The sequence below is a fragment of the Babylonia areolata genome, chromosome 8 (assembly GCF_041734735.1).
Source record: "Babylonia areolata isolate BAREFJ2019XMU chromosome 8, ASM4173473v1, whole genome shotgun sequence".
Classification (NCBI taxonomy): Eukaryota; Metazoa; Mollusca; class Gastropoda; order Neogastropoda; family Buccinidae; genus Babylonia; species Babylonia areolata.
Window position 1 is genome coordinate 48,096,901 of NC_134883.1, and position 23,153 is coordinate 48,120,053.

At 49.5% G+C, this 23,153-nt stretch overlaps 1 protein-coding gene across 5 annotated transcripts in view; it reads left to right on the plus strand.

Moving 5' to 3' along the window:
- Positions 1-23,153, plus strand: part of LOC143284891 (PDZ domain-containing RING finger protein 4-like) — a 536,817-nt gene that overhangs the window by 336,448 nt on the left and 177,216 nt on the right. The window lies entirely within an intron of this gene.

Below are 23,153 nucleotides of genomic sequence, written 5' to 3' on the forward strand. Positions count from 1 at the left end.
CTCGCACTCTCTCTCGCTCTCTCTCTCTCGCCATAGACTAAAGAATGAAGTTAATAAACGACGAGCCAGAAATAAGGATGATCATGTCGAAGAAAAAAAAAAGTGTTATAATGATGGTCGCCGATCACATAGATGACATATCACAAATTCCTGAAGCCTCGACAGATGTCCAGTTATCATAAGTTGCTGGGGATTAAAAGGATTTACTGTTCGATAAAAATCCCCCTTCATAAAAAAAAAAATGGGGGCAGGGGAGAAAAGGGGGGTGGGGTGGTGGGGGCAGGCAAAGAAACACACAGAAAGTGCACACACGTGCCGAGTTCCCGGTGCTCAAACACACCCCGGGTGGGGCCACGGCCACCCGACTCGGCCCCACGCACCCTCCTCCTCCGCCTCTGTTGATCCCGGGCATTAGATCCCGGCCGGAAACCTGACCCCACTGTTATCTCCCTTACTGTGTGCAGGGCGGAGCTACCGACGTGGACCGAGCCAAGTTTACAGTTCAGAGGACAGTGAATGGGTTTTGAACGAATATGACAAGATTTGTTTTAGACCCCCCCCAGTTAGAATTAAAAAATCAAAAGTCAGCAGATGGCAGTGAAATCATCTGTATATCAAGAACAAAACACTCTCCGCTATAATTAAATTCTAGCTCAGATGCTCGGGACAGCAGTTACTTTCTGTGCTGTTCTGATGGTCATACTCGAACACGACTGACTATCATACGGTATCAGTATCAGTATCAGTAGCTCAAGGAGGCGTCACTGTGTTCGGTCAAATCCATATACGCTACACTACATCTGCCAAGCAGATGCCTGACCAGCAGCGTAACCCAACGCGCTTAGTCAGGCCTTGAGAAAAAAAATACACACACACACACGCGCGCGCGCACACACACACACACACACACACACACACGCGCGCGCGCGCGCGCGCGCACGCACGCATATATATATATATATATATATATATATATTATATATAATATATAATATATATATATATATAATATAATATAAAATAAAATGGGGGCAGGGGAGAAAAGATGAGGATCAAGAAAACGACCAGCTAAAAATGCTTGAAATGCCCACGGTCACTGAGTGCCTATACTTACTCCTCCCGCCCTTTCCAGAAAGTCAATGGACATTTTCGCTTCCGGGTTTTCATCTCTTCCACCCACGAAAAGACCATATTCAAACTTGAAATGTTCGCCTTCGCTTCAAGCATTTCACAAAGACAACATTCCAGAAACGAAAACATAACAAAAAAGGAAAGGAAAAAACATCAAACTTCACAAGGAGATTTGAGCAAACGTCTTGAACGATGGGAAGGATGGGCAGAAGGGAGGGAGGGAGGGAGGGGAGAGGGGCTAGACAGGAGGGAGGGGGGGGGGGAGGGGGCAAGACAGAAGGGGGATCTGTGAAGAGGCAGCTAGCTAGCAGCGTTGTTGTCCCGCGCGGAATGAAGTGGCCAGATGGAACAAAAGCTGCCAGTGATGGCCAGTGGCGCCCTAACCCCTGGCCCCGCCAGTCCTCATGACGCGGCTCATGTCAGAGGCCGTGAGAGAGAGAGAGAGAGAGAGAGAGGTGGGGGGAGATGAGAGACACAGAGAGAGAGGGGGGGGAGAGAGCGGAGGGGAGAGGAGGGAGAGAGAGAGGGGGTGAGAAGAGACGGACATACATAAAGACAGAATGAGACACAGAGGGAGGGAGAGGAGATAGAGATACAGAGAGAGGTGGGGGGTGGGTGGAGAGGAGAGACAGAGAGAGATAGACAGACAGACAGAGACGGAGAGGGAGAGAGAGAGAGCGGAGAAGAAAAGAGGAGGGAGAGAGAGACAGAGAGAAATAGACAGGGATAGAGAGAGCTAAGAAGAAAAGCGGAAAGAGAGCAGAGAAGAAAAGAGAAGAGAGAGAGAGAGAGAGAGCGGCGAAGAAGGAGAAAGAAAGAACAATATAGAAGATCGATGGGGGCCCAAGTCCGAGTGAAAGGAGCGCTCTCTGGCCCCGACACTGATCAATGATGTAGGAAATGCTGTTACAATATGGGCCAAGAGAGCCATTGGACAAATTGGGTCCGGTCAGATGTTGGTTAGCTAAGCAGCCCGGCTCTGCTGACGGGCCTCGCGATCGGCTCGCTTGATGACGTGTCAAGCTGGGAGGGCTGAAGAAAACAAGCTGAGGGAAGAGGGAGGAGTTTGATGTTGTTTTACCCTGAAATGGTCGGATGACTTTCTCTCCGTGTCTCTGCCCATTGGACTGTTTGTCTTCATATCTGTCTTTCTCTCTATCCGTCTCTGCCTGTCTCAGTCTCTGTCTCTGTCTCTGTCTCTGTCACTCTCTCAATCGTTTGCTCACTCGCTCTCTTCACTTGTTTTCTCTCTTCTTCATCAGTCTTTCTTTCTTCCTCACCCTCTGTTACCCGTTCCCTTTTCCCGTATTCCCTCTGTTCCCCTTTCCCCGTTCCCTTTTCCCGTATTCCCTCTGTTCCCCTTTCCCCGTTCCCTTTTCCCGTATTCCCTCTGTTCCCCTTTCCCTGTTCCCTTTTCTTGTATTCCCTGTGTTCCCCGTTCCTTTTTCCCGTATTCCCTGTGTTCCCCGTTTCCTTTTCCCGTATTCCCTGTGTTCCCCTTCCCATTTCCCCCTTCCCTCTGCCCCACTTCTCCCAGACAATGACCTCCACAGAGGCAGGCACGTTTTGTTAGACGTAGCGCGTGCAGTCACTTCCGGAATCCAAGACACACCGGAAGTTAGGAGCCCATGTTCTCGGTTTTCCAGATCCAGTATCACATGAAAATGTGTCAGTGTCACTGGGAATCTTTGCAGCATGTAAAGAATGACGCCATGTTTTGCCAGTCTGTGTTCTTGTCGATCGTTTCGCAGTTTTGAAGACGACAGTGTTGCTTTTGAATTATGTTTTGCAATGCGTTTCAACGCACAAAGCTACTTTTGAAACTTCTGTCACTTTTTATGTTTTGGAAATCATTTGAGATGATAATTTTTTTTAAAAGGGATCCCCCGACTCCTGTTGAGTCTCAGTGCTAGGAATTCTTTGCAGGTGTAAACAGAACCTGTTCTTATTTTATTATCATAAGTCTCTTTGCCTAACTCGTTTTCCTAAACTGATCTTGACGTTTGAAGTGTGTACTTTTATTCAGTAATTCCTTGTAAATTTTGATTCATCATTCAAGGAAAATAGCCTTTTTTTCTTCCTTTTTTTTCTTTTTTTTTATTTTATTTTTTTTTACAAATTTTGTTTCTACTTGAAGATGGGACAGGTAAAGTCTGAGAGAGAGAGGGGAGGGGGGGGGGAGAGGGGGGGGAGAGGGAAAGAGAGAGAGAGAGAGAGAGAAACACGAGTACTCAGCGTTCAACAACACCACGCGACAGCCGCCACCACCATCACAGTCATCAGCCATCCGCCCACAACCACAACCGTCGCTACTGCAACCGTCATCACAGTGACTGCACGTCCCCCGCACGCTACTATCTGTCCGTCCCTCAGTCCACCAGTTGACGAGACCAGTGGGGTGTGGGGAGGGAGGGGGAGGGAAGCAGCGACAACACGGGGATTAGCCAGGCCTGGCGCCCCGTTAGTGGCCACATTGATTGATCCCCCCTCGCCGCCACCACCCCGCTCCTCACTCGACTATTTCTCTCTCTCTCTCTTTCCCCTCTCCCGCTCTCTCTCCTTTCTTCCTTACTTCTTGTTGCTGCTGGTGGTAGTGGGTGCGACCAATGTGGGTAAGTGTGTGTGTGTGCGTGTGTGCGTGTGTGTGTGCGTGTGTGTGATGGTGGGGGCGGTGGTTCGGGCAGCACGTGCAGTTGTGTCGTTGGCCGGGACGTGTGCTGTGTGATCTCTGACGGCCTACATGGAGTTGGTCAGGGAGGCAGGGTGTACTGTGCTGCGAGGAGTACAGCGACTTGTGTTGTTATTGCTCTGGAATCGTGCGAGGAATAGGTAGGTTTGGTTTTTTTTCTTCTTTTCTACAGGCATCGTTCTTCGACTGTCTTTTTCTGGCGTCGTGCAAAGAATTAGTGGTTTTTGGTTGGTTTGGTTTTTTCTTTCCTACTTTTTTTCAGCAAATGTGTAGCGTGTATGGACCAGTCCGCACGCTTGGACAGCCCTATCAAAACGGAAGCTGATGTGCGGTGTGTAAGAGAGTGTCGCTCTGTCTGTGGTGGAACCAGTAGTAAGTGTTTCTTGTTTTGTCCAAAGAGAACTTTGTTTTGCTTTCGTTTTTATTTGTGGATTTGGTGTCCGACGCTTTCTACACAAATTGAAACCGAAAGCACACGAGGCTCCAAGGCCAGGCTTTGGTCAAGTTGGTGCACCTTGGGGACAGGTTGGTGAAGATGGTGCACCTTGGGGACAGGTTGGTGAAGATGGTGCACCTTGAGACAGGTTGGTGAAGATGGTGCACCTTGAGACAGGTTGGTGAAGATGGTGCACCTTGGGGACAGGTTGGTGAAGTTGGTGCACCTTGGGGACAGGTTGGTGAAGTTGGTGCACCTTGAGGACAGGTTGGTGAAGATGGTGCACCTTGAGGACAGGTTGGTGAAGTTGGTGCACCTTGAGACAGGTTGGTGAAGTTGGTGCACCTTGAGACAGGTTGGTGAAGATGGTGCACCTTGGGGACAGGTTGGTGAAGTTGGTGCACCTTGAGGACAGGTTGGTGAAGATGGTGCACCTTGGGGACAGGTTGGTGAAGTTGTGGAGGGACTGTGTGTCTGTCACTGATCACTCCTGAGATGAACTGAGAGCAGCGATGGTAGGACCCCGCTGTGAACACTGCTTCTCCAAATACACGTTTGTTTTAGCAGTTTGCTAGGGACAGGGAGCTAACTTCCGGTTCCTCGGTGGAGAAGAGGGGAAGGGGGAAGGAGAGAGGGCAGGTGAAGGAGGGAGGAGAGGGGGATAGGGGTGGTGGGGTGGGGGGTGACCATGCTTGATGTCTGTCGTTCTCAGTGTGTGCCGTGAAGGGTGACAGGGCGAGGTGTGTTGTTCATGCGTTGTCTTTTCGTTTGGGTGGTGTTGGGGTGGGTGGTGTTGGGATGGGTGATGTGGGCTGTTGTGATGTTGGGGTGGGTGATGTTGGGGTGGGTGGTGATGGGGTGGGTAATGTCGGCTGTTGTGATGTTGGGGTGAGTGGTGTTGGGGTGGGTGGTATTGGGATGGTGGGTGGTGTCGGGATGGGTAATGTCGGCTGTTGTGATGTTGGGGTGGGTGGTGTTTGGTTGCTGGCTGGATGTCGGACAAGAGATGTACAACTCTGTATCTGAGAGTGGATGGTTGTGTTTAATACCGTCCGGTTTGAAGGTTTGGAGAGAGAGAGAGAGAGAGAGAGAGCTATGAGTGTACTGCCTTTCTCCTCTGGGAAGAAACAAAAAGGTATCAGTGTCTCTTTCCGAGTCTTTCCCTGTCTGTCTTTCTGTCTGTCTGTCGCTCCCTCCCTGAAAGTCGGCCCTGTCAGGTCATAACTCGCCTTTTTATGTCGGAGAACAAAAAAAGAGACCGTGATAGAAATCTCCCTCCTCCATCAGACTTCTCTTTTCTCCTGAAAGGAATCTCTCTCTCTCTCTCTCTCTCTCTCTCTCTCTCTCTCTCTCTGTCTCCTTTTCTCTCTGTCTCCTTCTCTCTCTCTCTTTCTCTCTCCTCTCTCTCTTACTACTACTACTGCAATTACTACCCTCTTCTATTCTCTCTTTCTCCCCCTTCCTCTCTCTTTCTGTGTGTGTGTGTGTGTCTCTCTCTCTCCTTATCTCTGTCTCTCTCAGTGCGGCAGACAGTGGAAGGAAGGGTAGGGCTCCCTGAGGGCCTTGAGGCAGGCAGGATATTGACTGTTGATGAGAGTTTCATAACCCGGCCACGCGCCAACACGCCTGCTTCTCCGATTTATTCCTCTTCCCCTCTCCTCCCACACTTCTCCTCCTCCTCCTCCTTTCTCCTTCCCCACAGCTGTCTTTTTCTTTTTCTTCTTCTTCTTGTTCCTCGGCGAAGGATGGGTGAAACGGCTGAGCTGGATTCAATAGATATTCTGGCGCATTTGCAAAATGTGTTTGTGTGTTGTGTTTGTTATTGAGGGTTTTGTTTCGTTGCTCGTTCCTTTTCGATTTATTACGTTTTGTGTGTGGGCGTTTCGTTTGTCTTCATGTTATTTATTGTATTATTAGCATGTTTTGCTCGTTTGCTTGTGCGCCTCTGTCTCTCTATCGAAGTGGTTGTGTAAAATGTGTATTGGCTGATTGAAGAGATTTTTATGGCCAGTCATCGAACGTAACGAGGGTGGGGAAAAAAATGAAGACCTGAAAATGTAATATTGTTAGTGATTATTGATACCAACTGAAATTCGTCAGTTATGGAAGGAACAAAAACAACATTGTGAATTGCTGTCAGAAGAAAAATAGCATTGTGAATTGTTGAAAGAACCAACAACGACAAAAAAAAAAAAAAAAAGCATGATCAGTTGCTGAAGGAAGAAAAGTAACATTTTGAATTGTTTGGTTGAACAATACATAACATTGTAAATCGCTGACGGAATGAAGTTCGCATTATCGATCTTATGACGTAGGCCCGCATGCCTTCCATTGTTCTCTAATTTGCACCTGTGTTTTTTTGCTGTTGCTGTCACATATTTGGAATTCCTGTCTCAAGAGCCGACAGGTCCCAAGTCATGTAAGGTTGTTAGCTCTGTTTCCAAAACAGACACACCGCACACCGCGTTTTCTGTGTACAGGTGGGGTTCGTTCTTTTGCTCCGGGTCCGGTCAGTGGTTGAACTTCCAATGGGGGAAAGGACTCTCTCTCTCCTCCCTCCCCTCCCCCTCTCTCTCTCCCCTCTCTCTCTCTCTCTCTCTCTCTGTCTGTGCGCTGTGTAAAATTGAGTTTGTTCTCAGCGTAAGCACAATTCGGCGTCGGAAGATTCAGTGCGCGTTTGGCTGTTGGTTTTTGGCCGGGCCAGGAGGAATCCTCTTCAAAGAGCTGCATAGCGGGGCAAATGGTGTTGGCTTTGGCCTCACATCTCTCCCTCATCGGCTATCACTTCCCAGCCTTCTGGGGCCCGGAGAGCACCTGGTAAGAGGGGTAACTCTACGAGATTAGGCTTTGAAGTTGGCAGAGTGAACACTCTTCTTTTTTTTCTCTCTTCTGCTTCTTCTCTTCTTTTTTTTTTTTTCTTTTTTTTTTTTTTTTTTTTTTGAGGGGGTGGGGTGGGGGTGTGGTGCGAGGAGGTGTACAGGGCCTGTCGTTTGGGTTGCTAACCTCTCCTCTGCCCGGTTCTTGAACTGGACATCGATTAGTTCTGTAAGTGCAGGCATCTCCCGAGCAATAGACGAGCCCGTTCACAGTCCGGCACCCCCCTCCCTACCCAACCCCACCCCCCACCCCCACCCCCTCACACTCTCAGCCACCCCCTTGTGCCGGCTTCAGCCCAAGGGGAAATTGTTGGACTCATGAGCTTACGATTTGATTTTCTTTTTCAAAGACTGGGCGCTGCTCACGCGATGTCGCTTCGTTATTGCTCCTCTTCAGATTGCTCTGACCCCCCACCCACGTTGTGTGGAATGTTCCGTTTGAACACTGCCTTTTTCCTTCTCAAACTTAAGGGGGGTGGGGGTGGACGGGAGAGAGAACAACAAGAATTAAAATCGAGACGTTTTGAGCAAGTTTTGTTATTTTCTTTCTTTTTTTTTTTTTTCTTTTCTTGCGATTGCGTGACGGTTTCTCAATACAGCCAACTGGGCTGTACTGTGCAGCTAATGCATTTTTATGGAGAGGGCTGGGGGAAAGAAGGTGGAGGGGTAATTGTTCACTTTTGAGCAATGAATACGCTGTTGAACTTTGGTTTTTTGATGATCATTTCTGATCACGATAATCGAGAACAGGTCGTTTACTCGCCTGTCTGTCTGTCTGTCTGTTTGTCTGTCTGTCTGTATCTCTCTCTCTCTCTCTCTCTCTCTCTCTCTGCTTCTCATTCACACACCCCCCCCTCCCCCAACCCCCTCTTTCTCTCTCATTTTTATTTCCATAAAACAATCATCGAGTTTCAGACGGATGATCGGTGAGGGAGGTTGGGGAGGGACACAGAGAGAGAGAGAGAGAGGGAGGAAGAGACGGAGGAGGAGAAGGAATAGGAGAGGCAATACATACAAGGGGTGTGAAGGAGAAAGGGGAGAGAAGAAGAAGAAGAAGTGGGCATCCCGTGACCCTGTTTCTCCCCTGACGGTGCTCCATCACGATGCCAGACATCACAGACCGGCAGGCAGGCAGGGAGGGAGTGACGGGGTGCCAATGGCCGGGACCCATTATGATTCATCCAGGCCCAGATTTCTGCCCGACACGGCTGACGAGCGACCAGGGACCCGAGGAATCCTTTTGGGTCAGGCATGGCGACCCTGGCGGCTTTAATGGGCCCCGCGTGATGGCCTGGCCCTGCTGCATGCCCTGACCATCCGGCAGGTAGAAAGGGATGCCGGACATAGCTCTGCCGACCGGGTCACTCTGCAGGCACGGCTCTCGGTGATTCCTTCACCTGCCCCCCCCCCCCCCCCTCTCTCTCTCTCTCTGTCTCTCTCTCTCTCTGTCTGTCTCTCTCTCTGTCTCTGTCTCTCTCTCTCTCTGTCTGTCTGTCTCTGCCTCTCTCCTCTCTGTCTGCCTTCCTGCCCTCTCTCTCTCTCTGCCTTCTCTCCTCTGTCTATCTCTCTCTGTCTCTCTCTCGATCCCTCCTTCTGTTCTTCGCTTTCCTCTCTCGATGCCCTTTCTTTCACTTTTCTGCTGATTCCTTCACCTGCCCATGGCTTGCATCTCTCTGTCTCTCTCTTTCTGTCTCTGTCTGTCTGTCTGCCTCTCTCTCCATCCCTCCCTCCCTCCCTCTCTCTCTCTCTCCATGTCACGAACGCAAACCCACTTGCGCGCGTGCAAACACGCAATGACAAAAGCAGACCTTTGGACGGACAGACAGAGTGAGTTCCATAAGTGTGTTAAAACTTTGTAATCTTCGTCGTGTATTGTATCACCACGGAGAACAGCCAGGACTAATGGCCTGTGTCAGCGCTGGGAAAATGACGTGCCATGTTCAATACAAGTTTTCCTCTTCCCCCTCTTACCCCACCCCCTTTCCCGACAGTACCCCCCTCCCCTCACCCTATCTACCCACCACCCCCTAGTCCCTTCACCCCCACCCCACCCCACCCCAGCCCTGCCCTGACTTGCTATAACTCAGCTACGTCTCTCCTTCAGCCGCAGGCGTCACAATCGCAATTATAATCATATTAATCCCTCTTCTAAATCGTCGCTTAGTCCTGGCGGTGTTTGAGACTAACTTACACAAAATCCCCCTCTCCCCATTGTCTGTATGGGGCGAGGCTATCAGTCCAGATAGCTGTGATCCCTTCCAGGCAGACCCTGGGATTGACAGACCTGTGTTAAGTGGCCAGGTTTGGCTCCACGCCACGAGACGGAGGGGAACTGACGGATTAGACATCCGGGGCGATGGTGTAAGACGGCCCGTGGAGAGTTGATAGCGATTGTCTGTTGATGAGAGGTTGACAGATGGGGGACTGGTTTGGAGGTAGTAAGCTGCAGGACCTGGTTTACAGGTGAAAGTCCCTCCAGGCTAACTAACCGTTCGTGTACACACTCGTTTGAGAGGTGTATGCTTGTAATGTATCTGTACATATAACAGGACTACGTGGACGAACATACGCCACGCGTGCACTCGATCGCTCTGTCTCTGTCGGTTTCTTCCTGTGTCTCTCTCTTTCTCTGTCCGCCCGTCTGTCTGTCTGTATCTGTATATGTCACACACACACTCTCTCTGTCTGTCTCTGTCTGTCTGTCTGTCTCTCTCTCTAAACCAACTGACGAGCGAAAGAGATACAAACATCCAATACAATCACGCAGAAAGGCACTTTGAAACAAAAACCCTGCTGATCGGAAGAAGGAACTCTGACGACGAGGAAGACAGGAATGCACTTAAAGTCCATACAGCTTTGTCTCTCAGGCTACCCACCCGTGTTGTTGTCGGGTAAGTTACGATGTAAGCACGATGTTTGATACAACTTGTGTGGAGAAGAGACTATCACGTGGTCTGCAGGCGGTGCCTTTCGGGCAAACTGCAGCATGTCCGCTTTGAAGTGAAAGCCGATAGGTGTGGGGTTTGTCTGGAATCCTCGTGATCGTCTGTGTCTGCTACTGGATAGTGCGTGGTGTTGTGCCAGCAGGCCGTGTGGAAGAAGGGGAGACAAGTGCAGGGTAAAATGCGTTTTGTTGTTGGGGTGGCTTTCCTTGGCTGTATCCACTTGCCTTTGTTTTGTTCATGTCGTGTGTGTGTGGTGTGTGTGTGTGTTGTGCGCACGAGAGGGTGCTGCATGTCTTCTCTCTCTGTCTGTCTCTCTGTCTCTGTCTGTTTGTTTGTCTCTCTCTCTCTCTCTCTCTTTCTCTCTCTCCCTGTCTCTCTTTTTGGTCTGCTTTTCATCATTACAAATTAAAAAGAGAGAGGGAAAGAAAGGGATACGCATTGCCCAGTCAATGGCTGCCCCATTAACCAGTCAGTAACGAGGCTTCGCTCTTTCACATGATGACCAGCCAGCCTAACGGACAACGCACGGAGAAGTCCGCTGTGCATGTGAACCTCCTGTCCAGATCCCCGCCCCCCAAACCGCAGAACAATAACGGGCAAAGCGCGAGAAGGGCTCGTTTGCAGGAGAGGGCAGGGTGATTGCGGGCCCTGATTTATCGGTCCACCATGGACCGCTGAAGACGACATCGCCGTGTTCAGCCGAGCGCAAGGCCCGGACGAGGTGATGGGCGTTTTACGATGCCGTGGAAGGCTTCATTGTCGCGAGGGATGCTGCCTTTTTTTTTCTTTTTCTTTTTTACTGGCCCTGCCACCAATTAGGGGCCAGGTTTGTCAGGTGGGGGAGGAGGGAGGGGAGGGCGAGTCATTTGTTGAGCTCTGTCAGGCTTGAGATCCGTTTTGATGTGGTGTGACGAGGACAGTCCTGGCCTGTCAGAGACTGTACCTGTATACCTGTCAGATCATCAATATTATTATTATTATTATTATTATGAGCATTTACGCCTAATCTTGAAAATAAGCCCTCGACGTTTACAAATAGAACACACATGTAAATATCAAAAAGGAAAAATTGAACACAAGATACCAAACATCATTGAAAACTGTTCATCCACTTCCCCCCCCACACACACACAATACACACAAGCACACGCGCACGCACACACACGTCATAGCACACGATCGTAAATAGTACACAATCACAAATACCAACAACAAATCCTGAAACTATCAAAACTCACTCACTCACAAATAGTCATTTTAGATCATACTGGAAACGGATGAGCTGTTGAGAATTAATTGATATGAAAAATTGCAGCGAAGATGAGTGACGGAGAGGCTGAGGAAGTTGATTCCAAAGAAAGGGGGCTTGGTATGAAAAACTGCGTTGGTCATACGTTTTGGTTCGAGCAGGGGGGATCCTAAGCATACGAGTGTCAGAAGAAGAGCGGAGATCATCACACCGGGCTGGTCACGGCTCGCTTGGTTTGCATTGATCTGGCCGTCCGTGCTGACAGCTAAATGATTTAGACATTATCCTCGTGGAAACCAATCGTAGAGGGTGCGTTCTTTTCAATGCAATACAGTACAGAATAATGCAGTATATCTGTTTTCATCCAACTGGATATTATAATTATTTTCCCATTTCTCTTCCGTCTTCATACAAAGCCGAAGGGAAATGATGTGTGTGTGTGTGTGTGTGTGTGTGTGTGTGTGATGATAAGAAAGACATTGGTATAATGTCTTTACAGTGGCGAAGGAGCACTTTGTAATTACACGTATACCAGCAACAGAGGGAAAAAAACCTGTTTTACTGGAAAAGCAGCTTTTTAAAAGGTGTTCATAAAAATCAAAATCATAACGATTTCGAGTTCTGCCTTCTTGGAAAAACAGCTTTCGGGGGAAAAAAAAGAAAGAAAAATACCTCATAATTACTTGTCACTACAAACGGAAGACTACTTTGGATTGCAAACTATAGAAGCAATAGTCTTGATAGTTCTGCATGATGTTGTAGTGCTACAGGTACTGGAACGGTTTTCTTTGCGGAGAATAAGGCATTGTTTTTTTTTCACTTGGAAAGTCGTTTAACAAATTCTCCTCGCAAACTTGTTCGGATTAACAGACAGTTGATGATGTAAGGAATTTTGTTCCACACGTGTCATTTAACATTTTCTCCCTGCAAACCTGTCCGCATTGAGAGACGTGCTTATTGTACCAGCACCTGGGGAATAGCCAGCCATTCAGCGGGTTCCTGGCGATGGAGACAATTGAGCCGATTTCGCCCAGCATGAGCCGAGGAGTGCACTGGGCCGTCAACAAACAGGGCTTTGATGTGAGTGGAGGAACACAGGTGAGGCAGGCAGGAGTCTCCCCCCGGGGGCTGCCCGCTCCGTCAACACGGCAGGGAGAACCAGGCGGTCCTGACCGCCGGGGCCCGAGGCTTGTATGTCTTGTGCTGTAATCCAGAACAAACGGTGGAGTCAGATGAAAGGGGGGGGGGGGGGGGGGGATGGCGTCAGTTGTGTTTATCGGGAGGTGTAATCCCAGGCTCACTTCTTACAGCCTGTCCATTAGTTCCTTCCTTGAGTTGCCCGCAGTGTGTGGCTCGGGGGTGTAGGTTTGATTCCCTGCTTGCTTGTTTGTTCGTGTGTTACGTGAAGGTGACTGGCATGGCAGCGTTTCCGTCTGGTTATCCTGGTTCAGGGTTTGTTTCTTTTTATATGAACGTTGTGTGTGTGTGTGTGTGTGTGTGTGTGTGTTTTGTTAGCAGTATATCATCTTGGCTTCGAAATCTGCTTCTTGTTGTCTGATTGGTTCTTAACTGTGACATACGCTTTAAACACACACAATCTCTCTCTCTCTCTCTCTCTCTCTCTCTCTCTCCTCTCTCCAATACACACATACTTATACCTCAGCCAAGACACCTGACCACAGCACCCCAAAGAATCCAACATGAAAAGCAGCAGCCCACATAGCAGGAAGGCAGTGTGGCGCACAGAGTGAAGCCCGACCCGAGGCCACAACGCATTACCCACGGCTTAATGAGAGCAAGACGTGGCGCCTCGGGGCGTAGGAATACACTGGGACTCTTTTACGCCCACAACACGTCCCGCGCGCGCTTGTTTACGGCGGGTAATGGGCGGAGAAATAGGACTGAGGACAGGTGGCGGGGGGGAACAAATGGCTGACGATGGGCCGCTGACCGTGAAGGCTGGGGGGAGGGGGGGCGAGTGAGGGGGTCAGGTGGAACGGGATGGGTCAATTAAGGGGAGGCTGGTATTGCTGGAATGTGGAATCTGGGTCTCTTGTCCACCATGCGTCCGCTGTCCGTCCGGGACACACAATGGTGTGTGAATCAGGAGCGATGAAGGGACAGATAACCGCCTGTCAGCAAGTTATGTGAACAAAACGCGCCCCCCCTCTTCAAACTGCGCACACGTGTTTTCATCCTCTCACCGTGCACCGTCCTTCAGTCTTCCTTCCTTTCTTCCTTTCTTTCTTTCTGCTTTTGAAAATGTCTTTTCTGTTTTATTCGTCACCATAATTACTGTCATGAGAACCACAATTAAATCTGAAAGAACGGAACCAAAAAAATCTCTCTTTTTTTGTCATGGTCTTCTTTTCTTTTGTGGATCTCATAATGATTTTGGACTGCATCATCAAAAAAAATAATAAAAAAAAAATCGGTTAATCTTACTCGTCTTTTCTTCCTACTTCTGTCCCTAACTTCTTTCGTCTTTCTTTCTTTCCTTCTTTCTTTCTTCTATCCCTGATTCTTCCTACCCCTCTTCATTATCAGTATCATCGTCAGCATCTTCTTCGTCTGCTTCTCGTCCTCCTTCCCGTTTTTTACCGGCACGTTATTCTTCCTTCACCCTCCTTCTCTTCTTCCTCTTCCTCCTCCACCTCCTTCTCCTCCTCACTCTTCTTCTTCTGCTTCTTCTTCTCCTCCTCTTCTACCTCCTCCCCCTCATTAATTTTCTCCTTCTTCTTCTTCTTCTTCTTCTTCTTCTCCTCCTCCTCCTCCTCCTTCTTCTTCTTCTTCTGCAAAAAAAAATCGGTTTATCTTACTCGTCTTTTCTTCCTACTTCTGTCCCTAACGTCTTTCGTCTTTCTTTCTTTCCTTCTTTCTTTCTTCTATCCCTGATTCTTCCTACCCCTCTTCATTATCAGTATCATCGTCAGCATCTTCTTCGTCTGCTTCTCGTCCTCCTTCCCGTTTTTTACCGGCACGTTATTCTTCCTTCACCCTCCTTCTCTTCTTCCTCTTCCTCCTCCACCTCCTTCTCCTCCTCACTCTTCTTCTTCTGCTTCTTCTTCTCCTCCTCTTCTACCTCCTCCCCCTCATTAATTTTCTCCTTCTTCTTCTTCTTCTTCTTCTTCTTCTTCTTCTTCTTCTCCTCCTCCTCCTCCTCCTTCTTCTTCTTCTTCTTCTTCTTCTTCTTCTTCTTCTTCTTCTTCTTCTTCTTCTTCTTCTTCTCCTCCTCCTTGAGTTTCAAGCAGCGAGTTTCTGTACTCTCTTGAACAATACATAAGTGATTCCCGCACCACTGCTAAGCACCACCCAACGATTTCTTGGCCGGCCGTGTGACCTTCCAATGGCTTCTGAATGGGCTGATGTATCCTTTCCCTTCAGAAGCCAGACACTCGGGGACAGAAGCACCACCACCACCACCACCACCGCCACCACCCTCCGAAGACCAACAGGAGGACGGGAGACCACTGACCTTCCTCGTTACATGCTTTAGCACTGCCCCTTCCCTCCCTACCTGCCCTCCACCCCCCACTCCTCCACCTGCCCAGCACCCCCACCCCCCGCTTCCCAAAAACTGATATATCCGAGCTGCCAGGTCGTGTTTGAGTGAAACAGGCCGCGGATTGGGGATTGAGGGGTGGTGGTGGTGGTGGTAGAAGGATAGTGGGGGTTGAGCGGGAGGCAGGGGATGGTGGTGGTGGTGGTAGAAGGATAGTGTGGGTAGAGCGAGAGGCAGGAGGGGGGGGGGGGAAGCCCCGAAGATGGAGGGGCGGATTGTGGAAGGGGGTCCTTGATGGGTGGCTTCTGTCTCCCCGGGTCTCTGTTCTGGGGGCTGGGGCCTTCTCGGGTATGGCAAGGGGGTTGTGGGGTGGGGGGGGTGACAGGGGAGTTGGACTGTGGTCTTCACAATTGCTGGCTGTCTGGAATCTGGGAGGAAGCTGTGTCTGTCAGTTTGCTCTTGTGTCCAGTTTTGGGGGTTTTTTTGGGGGGGGAGAGGGGGTTGTTTGTTTGTTTGGGGTTTTCTTTCTTTCTTTGGGTTTTTTTTGTTGTTGTTCGTTTTTGTTTTTTTGTTTTGTTTTGTTTGTTTGTTTTTGTTTTCTTTTGCTTTTACCTGGTTGTCAGTGTTTTAAAGTCGTGTAAACCTGTTGTCTTCCGATTTACACACACACTTTTTTGTCAGCAGATTTTTTAAGATATACACGTTATATCATACGGTTATAAACGTGGATCATGATTAGTTCATTAATGGATTAACCAAATATAGTTATTCCAGCGTCTGTCTGTTGTCCTGTGTTCTCTCTGCATGCATATTCCTTTTGTGTGTGTCTGTTGTCCTGTGTTCTCTCTGCATGCATATTCCTTTTGTGCCTGTCTGTTGTTGCCTCCATGCTTCTCTGTCTATATCGTTGTCGTAGTAGAAATAGGCCCCAAGTCTTAAACCTCATCGTATCACCGCTCCCTCCCCCCAATCCCCTTCTCCCCTTCCTCCCTCCCCTCAGCCCCCCCCCCCACCCCCCCACCCTCCAGACTAACTCAATCCAGATTCATGGCTTTTATTTCACACCCTGACAGCAGAGCGGAGCTATCTTTAGCTGGGCAGGGCTATTATCGAAAACATAACACCCGTCTCGATTAAATCTCTGACGCGAAATACCCGGACTTTTCCTGTTGTCTGCAGGTCTCCGCGCGCTGAAACCCAGAGCCGCTGCTGACAGAATGGCGCGTGATCGCTAAAAGGGGTTAACTGAGGGGGTTAACGGCTGGCTTTTTCGATCATCCTGTGAAGAAAGGCTTCCTGTCAGGCCTTTTTAAAATCTTCTTGTGAAGAAAAAAAGGTTTCCTGCTAACCCACTGTCCAAGACTGTGTTTCTGTGAGAAGAAAACAACGCGTTTTCTAAGCGAATATCGTCGTCAGTGAGGTGCATAGTAGGTGATGCCGTGCCCATGTTGGGTGGGAACAGTCACTGCTAAACATCACTGCCGTGACTCTGCAGCAGTGCAGTGTCTCCTCCGGTGTGTAACGCCGCTGGAACGGCTCGGATGACGGTACAGCAATAACCATAGTTAACTTTGATTTACGGGATTTTGGTACGTGCATGGGTATTTACCACTTCTAGGTCGTGCATCATTTCCCAAAGCATCCACAAATGCGTACCGTTTAATGACAGAAACCAGCTCTAGATGAGAATCTTATTCACTGTTCTCAGGTAGGTTATAGGGTCCTCCTGGAGCGTGTTGACCACACTGGTATTTTGAGAGGGAATCACAAAAGTGCCAGGACACTGACAACAATGACATTGATGTGCTGCATGGACATAGGCCGGACTGCGTCCATGTCTGTCTGCCTTCGTGTCTGTCTGCATCTCTCTCTGTCTCTCAGTCGCTGTCTCTGTCTGTCTGTCTGTTTATCTGTCTGTCTCCCTCCCTCTCTATACCTCTCTCTCTCTCTCTCTCTCTCTCTCTCTCTGTCTCTCGCAGTCTGTCTGACCCTCTCTATCTCTCTTGCTCTCTATCTCTCTCTCTGTCGTGCTGTCTCTCTCTCTGTCTTCTCTCCTCTCTCTCTGTCTGTCTGTCTGTCTCTCTATCCTTTCTCTCTTCTTCTTTCTCACTCTCTCCTAGTCCTTGTTTCCAGCGAAGAAGCAGCAATATGTAAGAGGAAGCCATGAGTAAAGGGAGGTAATCGTGCAGCCATCTGGTGCGGTTCCGATCCAGAACGTTGCAGCCTGCGTGTAGCGGAACCCAACACGTCTTGTACTCCTCACCTTTCACTAGCACACACCGCCTCTACCTTCACCAGCACACACCATCTCCACCTTCACCAACACACCATCTCCACCTTCACAAAACACACACCGCCTCCACCGCCTCTTCTGTGCTGGACCTGGGAGCTTCGTCCCATGCACCACGCCCCTACCACCTCCTTCCTTCTCTACCACGCCCCCTTACCTCTCCTCACCCTCCTCCCTACCTACTTTCACGTGTTAACCTGGGCTGGGTATTTCGTTGAGGGGGATCGTTTTCAGGGTGCACCCACGATGTATAACATGATGCTTCTGTTGTGGGCGTTGTTTAATAGCCTAAAACAACGCTTGAAGAAAAACAATATGGGATATTGTTTAACAGCTGGAGATAATGCTTGAAGACAATATGGGATATTGTTTAACAGCCTAAAACAACGCTCGATATTGTTTAAGAGTCAAAAATAATGTTTGAAGACAGCCTATAAACAATGTTTCGAAGAACAAAAATATGGTATATTGTTTAACAGCCTAAACCAGTGTTTGAAGATGGACAGTGTGGGATATTATTTAGCAACCTACAACAATGTTTGAAGAAAAAGAATCCTGTAGCAAGGTAATGGGAGAGAAGGCCGGGAGGCGAGGAGGAGGGGGAGGTGGAACAGGAGAACACCGCCACTAACAACAGCAACAGCAAGAAAAGCAGCGAGAAGAAAACAAATGCTGGTAAGAGACAGAAACAAAGCAGACAGTTGGAGGTATTCGTTTTCATCAGTCCCCACACGAAAATCCCTTGGAGCTGACTGGGGTGGGAGGCGTCAGATGACAGTTGAAGTTCACAACACCCAGCCCCAGACAGACAGATGTGAGGAAGGTGGGCCAGGTATACATCCCGCCCTTCACGGTACAGACCGGCCAGTGTGCATTACCTGGCCTTGCACCTGTTGTGTACCTGGCGCCAGTCTCGGCCTTTCCTCAGCTCCAACCACTCACTGTCTCTCCCCGTTCTGGATGTCTGTGTCTTCTCTCACGTTGTAACTCACCTGCGCCCCACGTTCATTCCCCTGTTACATCTCACAACACGGCATTTCGCCACACGGAAACCCAACACCCAACACAGTGGATCAGGAACGTAGCGACACCCGAGGAGGACGGCCAGCCGTGCCCAACACGCAACCCCTTCTTTCTCTCTCTGGTCGTGAAGACGTGTTTGGGGAGAAACCCAGGCCCCAGGATTGAGCACAGAATTTAATTCCGTTCATATTGGATGGCATCGAGTTTGTGGCGGACACCAGGCCGGGCTGTTTGTGGCGGACACCAGGCCGGGCTGTTTGTGGCGGACACCAGGCCGGGCTGTTTGTGGCGGACACCAGGCCGGGCTGTTTGTGGCGGATAGCAGGCCGGGCTGTTTGTGGCGGATAGCAGGCCGGGCTGTTTGTGGCGGATAGCAGGCCGGGCTGTTTGTGATGGACACCAGGCCGGGCTGTTTGTGGCGGACAGCAGGCTGGGCTGTTTGTGGCGGACAGCAGGCTGTGCTGTTTGTGGCGGACAGCAGGCCGGGCTGTTTGTGGCGGACAGCAGGCCGGGCTGTTTGTGGCGGACAGCAGGTCGGTCTGTTTGTGGCGGATAGCAGGCTGTGCTGTTTGTGGCGGACAGCAGGCCGGGCTGTTTGTCATCCTGGACGTGGAGGCATTGTGGACAGGCTGGTGGGACTTTTGCCGGTGTGCCTGGCCGGGATACGGAGGACTGGAGGAGGACTGCTGGTGTTACCTGACATCCAGTCGTCACTCTGCGGACTCTGCCTTGAAAAGCCGAAAAGTTTGAACAGCGGCAGGTGTTTTGAGAGACGGGGTACTTGGCTGGCTGGTATTTGGGTGGGGAATGGTTGATGGGCGGTGGGGGGGGGGGGGGGGGGGGGGTTAATGGGGGGTGGAAAGGCTGGTATATAGTTGGCTAGGGTAATGATTGATGGGAAGGTTGGTAGTTGGCTAGAGTGATGGGTAGTGGGAAGGTTGGCTATGGTGACAGTGGGTGGGTGGGTGTACAGTGTCATTCGGCACAGAGAGTGGCTTCAGCACAAGTCTCAGCGCTGCCACCAGCAACGGTGCAAATCGTAAAAAGATATAGTATACATCAAAAAACAACTTTTTTTGGGAGCTGACAAAGTTCTAGAGTCCAATGAAATATCAATCTGTCTAAACTGAGTTAAACTACAACAAATTGGTTTTTATTTCGAGCGCATGCCGTTTACGCTGTGCGTTTTGATTATGTCCACTGTTCAAGTATGGACTGCTTCAAAGCCTTATCAGTGGTACAGTTGCCAGTGCACGAACAATAGCGTTGTTTATCCGGAATCTCCAGAGTTCCACCAGTAAGGGATATCGCATTATATTATAATTATTTATCATTGTATGAGCAGAGGGGTGTGTGACTTCAAAGCCATGACAAGACAGGGGATACAGAACTACGGGAAGAAGACCTGCTCTTTGTGTGTATTCAGAACAGCATTCTCTCCATCGTTTAAACCCAGGCCCTGGCGTGACCTTTACGGTCGGCTGGGCTGTAAGCACCGAAGAAATAAATGCAACGTATAAAAGTTGGTTGGCAAAAAGGCATGAAAGAAAAGACTGTTGAAGTTTTGGGGAGAAAGCCTAGCTGGCAGGCAGTGCATATCTCAAAGGACGATCAGAGCAGGAATCCATACAACTCTCTGCTGGAGAAGCACCCTGTCATGGATATCCCCTTTCCACAAAGATACCGGCTTTCTCTCTGGGCTCTGCCGAGATAGGGGAGCACAAAGCCTGGCGGTAATCCACACATGTGACCTAAGATTAGAACACTCTCAGCTGCCCTCTTCACTCGAGATGCCTTGTATCTGTATCAACACGGCTGTGGCGTCGCTGGGAGAACATAAACACGTGAGAACAAAACCATATGGAACCTGCAGCGTTCCACTGCGAAACAGACAGCAGCAGAAGAAGAGAGGGTATGTATATACATATATATATATATATATATATATATATATATATATAAAGGCTGTATTGGATCAAGCCGTTGAGCTGTCCATAGCGGCTGCCGTGCTGTCCGCAGAGGCTGCTGAGCTGTCCACAGCTGCTGCAGAGTGTGGTAACGGCTGGCACAGCTCTGCAACTGCCGGTTATCGCCCCTTCCCAGTCGGTCCGCTTGGGCGTCGATAGCATCGCCAATAACGCCGTGGTAAAACAGTGCGCGGCGAAAATAATGACGGGTTTGTTTCTGCAAACAAAGCTCCGGATTAGGACCCGGGGAGTCCGCGGGATAGCGGGGGATTGGGTCACTCTGCTGATGCAATTTAGATACCCCGTGCGGCCAAAGATGGGGTGGTGCGGAGGAGAGGAAGTGTGTGTGTGTGTGTGTGTGTGTGGCGGGATGGGGTGGGGGTGTTTCGGGAGTGAGGTGGGATGAAGGAGGTTGCTCTGTCCTTGAAGTGATGCTGCCACGTGGAGAGAGAGAGAGTGTGTGTTTGTGTTCAGTCTTCACACCGTCCTGTGTCCCGCAGCCATCGTCAAATGCTCATGGAAAACAGTTGATATGGAAGACTTTTCCACTGGAGCTAACGGAAAACAGTTGATATGGAAGACTTTTCCACTGGAGCTAACGGAAAACAGTTGATATGGAAGACTTTTCCACTGGAGCTAACGGAAAACAGTTGATATGGAAGACTTTTCCACTGGAGCTTACGGAAAACAGTTGATATGGAAGACTTTTCCACTGGAGCTAACGGAAAACAGTTGATATGGAAGACTTTTCCACTGGAGCTAACGGAAAACAGTTGATATGGAAGACTTTTCCACTGGAGCTAACGGAAAACAGTTGATATGGAAGACTTTTCCACTGGAGCTAACGGAAAACAGTTGATATGGATGACATTGCCAGTGGAGGTAACGGAAGTCAGTGAATGTTCATGACTTTTCCACTGGAGCTAACGGGAATCAGTTGCTGTGGATGACTTTGTCGGTTGAGCTGACGGAAACAGCGGACGTTGATGACTTTTGCCAGTGGAGCACAGTAGCAAGGTTGGCGAACTGGCGATGAGAACTGAACTGACCACAGCTGTCTTCACCACGAAGCTCAAGAACTGGCTCCACAAAAACACAGTGTTTGTCAGTATGGTTATGAAGGATGTAGTGTTTGTCAGTATGGTTATGAAGGATGCAGTGTTTGTCAGTATGGTTATGAAGGATGCAGTGTTTGTCAGTATGGTTATGAAGGATGCAGTGTTTGTCAGTATGGTTATGAAGGATGCAGTGTTTGTCACTATGGTTATGAAGGATGTAGTGTTTGTCAGTGTGGTTATGAAGGATGCAGTGTTTGTCAGTGTGGTTATGAAGGGGTGAATTACCCCCACCCCACCCCCTTCTCCTCCTCCCCAGAAGTTGGGTCTAATCATCAGCATATGCGCATCGTTTTCATATTCCCTTACCCCTCAGTTGCTGCTATACTTTCAAAATAGCCTCAAACATAGCTGCCATCTCTAAATACTGTGTTGAAATCTCAAACACGGACACCATCGCAAAATAGCCTCAAACATTGCTGCCATCTCAACAAATTATGTTGAAACCTCGAACACGGACACAAAATACTAACGCTCCCGCCTAAAACACAGCCAACCATCTTAGAATTCGGAAACACGGCCGTTTCGAGGCGCAGTGTGGTAGGTAACCTCAGAGGTTCCAATCCAACCAACCAGCCCACCGGCTTTGTCTCCGTCCCGAAGGCCTGACGCGGGGCCTCTTGTAACAGTTGTTTGCCGTGTTGCTCGGGTCTGTAAAGAGCGCGTTGTTTGTCCGACCGTGCACTGTTTCCTGAACGCGACGGGGCTCATGACAGTATCGAGTTACCATCGACCCCTCCCCTCCCCTCCTCCTCCCCCTCCTCTCCTTCCCCTCCTCCTCCCCCTTAAAGCCGCCGTGGACCCTGGTGGAAGGGGGAGGGCGGATTACTGGCCGGTGGGAGTCATGAAATATTGTTACCTTCCCGCCTTTGGGTCTGCTTTGCATGACGAGCGGACTGGTTATCACAGGGAAAAGATACTGCTCACTGTCTCTGTGTCTCTCACTCCACGCTCTCTCTCTGTCCTTCTCTCTCTCTCTCTCTCTCTCTCTCTCTCTCTCTCCCTCCCTCCCTCCCTCCCTCCCCTTCCTCTAACTATATATAGCTCTCTGTCTCCCCCCTCTCTCTTCAGGCCTGCTACAGCAGCAGACTGCTGCACTTTAATGTAATGAAGCATCCTAAAAAAAAAAAATAATAATGACACCGGACATTATCTTCCCATCTCCCTCGTTATCCGGGAGAGCGTGAAATCAGTTTCACTCCGAGTAATTCCGAAGTTGTGATTCAATAAATACTGCATTTCATCCTTACTTCGTTTAGCCTGAACCTAAACAGTTCTGTCTCTTCTCTCTCTCTCCTCTCTCTCTCTCTCTCTCTCCTCTCTCTCTCTCTCTCACCAGCATGAGAAATCTGGCGGGAAAACAATACAAATGTAGCTTCATCGCTTTGATAACGTTTCGTAACACAGCATACTACAGTACACTACGATGCAATACAATACACAATGATCCATTGCACTGAATACAGCTTACTACATTACACTACAAAACAGTTTACTACAATACAGAACAACGCAATACACTACAATACAATCCAACACAACACATGCACGCTGAATGACTTCAAGGCCGGATCAGCAGCATTACTCTTTATTAATGAAACGGTTGCACGGCACAGGGAGGTGGTGGTGGTGGTGGCGGCGGCTTTCATGGCACGTGCGACACGCCAAGTTCACCGCTTCTTATTGACCCACTGAGGGTGTGACACGGGGAGGTGGAGGAGGTCCTCATGGCTGGGGGAGGGGGTGGGGAGAATGGAAGGGGTGGGGGTGGACAGATTGTTGTTGGAGGTACAGAGAAGGGGGACAGGGGGGGGGGGAGGTGTCTCGTGTTACAGTCATGAAGTTCAATAACGGCGTCGCTTTGATGTTGTCCTCTTTTCCACCCCCCCCCCCCCACCTGCCCCCTCCCCCTCCCCCCCAGTCTTTGGCT